Below are 6,000 nucleotides of genomic sequence, written 5' to 3'. Positions count from 1 at the left end.
CTTAGTGAAGAGAGAGTCGATAAATTTCTGAGGTTCTGTACAGGGTCAGATTTGCTGGTATCTGGTTTTATCGAAGTCGAATTTGTTGTTCAGACAGCATTTACTCGTAGACCAATTGGGCGTACCTGTGCATCACTTTTGCATTTGCCAGACAGCTATGATAACTTCCCAGACTTCCGCAGTGAGTTTAACGCAATCCTTGACAGTAATATCTGGATAATGGATATTGTTTAGACATGAGTATGGCACTGTTTCAGTTTTCTTTGTCTTGTTTTTTATGACAAAGTAAATGTTTATTTACTATGAATGAACATTGTTTCATTTTTCACATTTTAATTTTTGACAAATATGCTACTGTTACGGTTCATGTTTCAAACCAAGTGTCTTTACATTGCCTCTGGTAGGCACATTTGCAACTTTTGAATGTTACACATTTTACAGAAAAGCAGTTTTATGCACTTTTTGAATGTTCAATAACAATAATTAAGCAATAAATACAATGTTCAAATAAAACATTCTGCTTAGTTTTTTCTCCTTCAAATACACACAACTTTAGCATAACACCTCTCAGTAGAGGTGGTGAGTTCAACAGTTCAAATATAGTTAAGTAGTTCATTTCTTAAATGTATGTATAGTTCCGCAGCTGTGGAGCCATTTACTGGAGCACTCCATCCATTTTCATCCATGAGGACAGTGCAGAGTTCAAAGACAGTTGGATCACAGGGGTACTGCCCTTTAGGTGTGCACTCTTCTTTGCATATTGCTATTTCTTCTGGTATGGCTGGCTGCAACTTGTCCTCACCTCCATGAAGTTGTGGCATGGTGTACATGAGAACTGGTCTTCCTCCAAGCATCCCAAAGCCACGTCTCGTCATTATGCGGTGTGAGTTCCAGGTTCTGACCACACCATCTATTTCGCCCTATAATACGATAAATAGATACGTTTAACTGGAAATAATAACAGGGTGTCAAATGTATCAAGCAGTTTTACACTTTAAAAGTAGACCAACTTTAATGTAGCCAGTATTAGAGTAGCCTACTTTTACAGCCTACCTATGACGCGTTTCAGGGATTCAGTAATAGCGATAGGAGTTTCATTTTTTGGCATACTTTGTGGCGCGAATGTGCACTCCCAAAGACTCGCGCATAGAGGATAAAAACCACATCCACATTTCCACAGACACATGACACAGCGACTTCCCCTTCTTAGCCCACAAAACGGACCATCAGGCCTCACAAAAAGATCGCCAACAGCAGCAGTATGATCAATAAGTAACTAATAGCTCATACTCCAACGTGCTATGGTCTAATTTTCCAGGGAAGTAATGAGTGTCTAAAGCTATGCAACACTGAAAATAGCTTACCTGTATAATGTTGAGGAAACAGAATTGTGCCAAGTTTTTGTCCAGGAAATCACCGGTGAAATGTCCATGTTCCTTTAGAAAGATGTCCATCCAAAACTGAATGCATACGCAGGACTTCCCACCAAGACTCTATTCGTTGATTGGCGGTGCTGCATCCATAGATGAAGCTTTGATCTCCAGCAAATGCGTCGGTGTGGTTTCTGCGCAAGAACCGTTGTGTGTCTCGGGCATGTGAATTCTCTGTACCTGGATCCACCTTTGCGGACACCCCCCAACTCGAGTGACTGTGTTGATATAGTAATCCGCAATTACTTTCGGATCGCTGTTAGTAATGTATACCTCCATCCACATAATGTGTCGACTAAAGCCATCAATACAGCCATTTATGCAGATGCCATACGGCTTCAGTTTATCATATGAATCCAAATGCCACAATGCGTTTGGCCCTTACGCTGTACTGTCTTCGCCGAAGAGGCCGCCTTCTTCGCAACTCTACCCCATTTGGATCCAGTATTTTCAGTAAAATTCGTAAAAATCGTTTCTTGAGAAACAACAAATCCTCTCTGTATAGCTCTATGGCGTCACCACCGATATCCCTGCAGCCGACCACTTCCAGCCAGTTCCTCTTCCACAAAAGTAGCAATTTCTTCCAAATCTGTGTGGTTCCTCCGACGAAACAAACTCAAACGCTTGCAGTGTCGCTTCAAAGTACTTAGACTGATGATAGTGTGGTGATGGTGGGCTAAAAGACACAGTATTTCATCATGCGTAAACCCCAGTTGAAAGTATAGCTGAACAAAATGCTCCAAATTCTCCATAACGCATAACGCATTGGTCACTCATTCACGCACAGCAGCCTGTACTCTCATAAAAATACAACTTTTTTTCTCGTAATACTACTTTTTTTTCCGTAATACTGCTTTTTTTTTCTCGCAATACTACGACTTTTTTTCGTAATACTATGACTTTTTTTTTTTTTTTTTTTGTAATACTACGACTTTTTTTCTCGTAGCGCCCGCATTTTTTTATTTTTTTTAAGTGACCCTTATACTCCGTCGTAGGTTCCATCTAGTGGCAGATGTGTGTATTTTTTCTCTTTTTCTGTTTCTTTCTTTTTTTTTTTTTAACCTACAATATAAAGTTCCGCTGTTCATCCAAAGTCCAGGGCCGTTCGAAGTACCCATCGAAGTACACAGCCGAGAATGTGTACTCCTCAGTGTAGCCGCCATCTTGCCTAAATGGGACAGGCCAACACCATGGACTGTACTTCCACCACTGTATTTGCACGTTATTTTTAATTATATATTATTTAATAGAAAAAGAGTCAAGGTGTCGTCGTCACAGCCGTTTATTTCTGTTTAGACTGAATGAAGTAAGGAATTAATGTTTCCCTTTGAATATCAATAGACAAATATAAGGTTTGAGGTGATTTTTTTCCCAATTGTAGCTTCTACATAACTTTAACAAAATATACCTTGTTAAAACGTAATAACAGAGGCAGAAGTAACAATATCATTTTTACATTCATAGTCTATAAACCAGAAAACACTGATTAGTTGTACATAAAGTGGGATATTGCAGTTTAACAGTTCTGTATTTGGGCAGGTTTAATTTGATCTATGGCTAAACCACTTTAACACCAGTAGAGGGCGCTGTTTGCCTTCTATGCTCTGTGCCAGTTCATTTCATTTTATTGGGGGACCATATAAAAGCTGTCACAGTCACATCTCAGGACTCTCTTCTGTCCTTTGCTGAGAGTCTGTTGCTTCATCGTTCACTTTACCTGTAGAACTCATTAAACCTTCTGACTTTACTTTTCAATCTCTTGGTCTTTGACGCTTACACCAGAAATGAACATTCTTACATTATACTTATTATTGCAGTAATTTCTAATGTTAATAATGTCTTCTTAATCTAAATCCCTTTAATCCTCAAACACACTGTAAACATCTTTACTCAAATTTAACAGTTTCATGTTGCACTGTTGTAGGGGATGTAACCAGTATGAACATTTGAACATGTATCGCTTATTGTTTTAGTTTTTAGCCTATTTAATCAAACTTAAATATATTCAATGCAATATATATCCATGCCCCTTTTTTCTTTAAATTATTTTGATGCATTATGGGTAATGTAACGTGTATCCTTGGTAAATTAACCACCTTCTAATCAAACAGAGGACACATGCCAGAGTATTTAATGATGACCTCAAGGGTGTTGTGCAAACTATGGAAATACTATTAACTAGTTACCTGGCAAATCCACATTATGTACCTCTGTATTTTTAAACAGGATATCGGTCGCTGTCTGGACACCACTCCCTCGTCGTGCCTTGAGCCAGACAGTAGGCTACTGTGCAATCAGATTTGTTTATTTTAGGGAATGCGTGAAACAAAGGTGTTCATTGGTCACTCAATTTGAACACAAGGAAAATTCTCTCACGTCAAAGTTTAGTATGTTGCTCATTGAAACCCACTGAGACACAGGCAGAAACATGCAAATCCACACATTAAAGCTCTATGTGCAGTGTACACAAATGCTACAATAGTCACCTCTTAATCAGGAAAACCAGGTACTGGAAGTTAATGTATTATGAGTTTGTAACTGTTCTATATATTTCACAAGAACTATTCCACTCAACAAAGTGCATTGAACACAAAGGACAAAAACACTCAATTGGCATTTGACAAGAATCACAAAAACAACATGTATGCTTTAAGAATATTATATTATTTGAAAGATTTGAAAGGGGGAAGGGGGGAGGGGGCTCATGTTTTAGTTGATGGGGGAAACCGGAGTACCCGGAGGAAACCCATCCAGACACGGGGAGAAACATGAAAACTCCACACAGGCCTTGCTGTGAGGCATGAGAGTTGCCACCGTGCTGCCCAAACACAAAAACACAAAAACAGAGAAGAGGGGTTGGTCTGGTCTGCTGCAGGAGGAGCCCTCTTCACCACCCGCTCTGTGGGAACAAACACAAGACACAAGAAGAGGGGGAGCAGAAAACAAAACATCTGATCTCTAATATTTTATTTATATGTTTTTTTTGTTTGATTGCTTCACACTAAAACACAAGAACTAAACACACACTATTTACATGCTATTTACAACATAAATCACAGAATGATCACTAATACACACAGCACTATACTTAATTTAACATCAGGCATATTTTTGCAGATTTCTTAATTTTTTTTTTTTTTTTTTTTTTTTTTTTTTTTTTTGACACGAAACACAAGAATCACACTATTTACAACAAAACACCTATGTATATTATGATACAGTCATAGTTAGTCAGTCATATGTCATAGTTAGTTGGCATCTGTGGAGTGCCAGGTCAGAAATGATAGAATACGGGACATGAATGATCTGAGGGTCCCTGCAATAGCAGCCGAAAGCGTAGCAAAGGGAGCAAGGAGAGCCTTAGCACGAGGAGCAGAGAGGGCCTTGGTAGGAGGAGCAGAGAGGGCTTTAGCACGAGGAGCAGAGAGGGCCTTAGCAGGAGGAGCAGAGAGGGCTTTAGCACGAGGAGCAGAGAGGGCTTTAGCAGGAGGAGCAGAGAGGGCTTTAGCAGGAGGCGTAGAGAGGGCCTTAGCACGAGGAGCAAAGAGGGCCTTAGCATGAGGAGCAACGCGGGGCTTAGCAAAAAGAACATGGCGGGTGTCAACAAGGCGAATAGGGAAGGGCTTAGCGGGGGGAGCGGTGTGGGGGTTGGCGGAGGGAGCAGGGAGGGGCTTAGCAGGGGGAGCAGGGCGGAGCTTGGCAGGAGGAGCAGAGCAGGGCTTGGCGGGAGGAGCAGGGGGGGGCTTTGGACGAGGGGTGAGAGAGGCAAGGAGTCTCATAGGAAGACGATCCAGGAGAGGCTTAGGGGGAGGAGGCTGGAGCTTAGCTGGAGAGGCCGGTGGGAGCCTGAGCCCCCAACGAGGAGCATGGGGCATGGCGGGAGTGGCAAGGAGGGGCATAGCAGGAGGAGCAACAAAATGCTTGACAAAGGGAACAGGCCGGGCCTTAGCAAGACGAATAGGGAGGAGCTTAGCAAGAGGAGCCGTGCGGGGCTGAGCAATGGGAGCGGAGGGGGGGGTGGCAGGGGCAGCAGCGACGGGCATGGTGGGGGCAGCGGGGAGGGTTGTGGCAGGGGCAGCGGGGAGGGGGATGGCAGGGGCAGCAGCATTTGGCATGGAAGGGGAGGTAGGTAAGGAAATAGCGGGAGTGGTGGTGAGGGGCATGGTGAGAGGAGCAGGGAAGGGTATGGGGGGAGCAGCGGAGGTGGGCATGGCGGGAAGGGGCAAGGCGGGTGTGGTGGGGAGGGGCATGGCACGGGCAGCAGGGAGGGGCATAGCCAGAGAGACGGGGAGTAGCATGGCCGGGCCGGCGGAAGTGGGCATAGTGGGGGACGCGGGGAGGGGCATGGCGGGAGCAGCGGAGGTGGGCATGGCGGGAGCAGCGGAGGTGGGCATGGTGGGAGTGGCGGGGAGGGGCACGGTGGGGGTAGGCATGGCGGGGGTAGCAGGGTAGGGCATAGCACGAGGAGCAGAGAGGACCTTAGCAGGAGGAGCAACGCGGGCCTTACCAAGACAAATACAGAGCAGCTTGGCAAGAGCAGCAGGGAGGGGGACAGCAGAAGCAGCAGAGG

The sequence above is a fragment of the Periophthalmus magnuspinnatus genome, chromosome 20, assembly GCF_009829125.3.
Source record: "Periophthalmus magnuspinnatus isolate fPerMag1 chromosome 20, fPerMag1.2.pri, whole genome shotgun sequence".
Lineage (NCBI taxonomy): Eukaryota > Metazoa > Chordata > Actinopteri > Gobiiformes > Gobiidae > Periophthalmus > Periophthalmus magnuspinnatus.
This window is presented reverse-complemented; position numbering follows the sequence as displayed.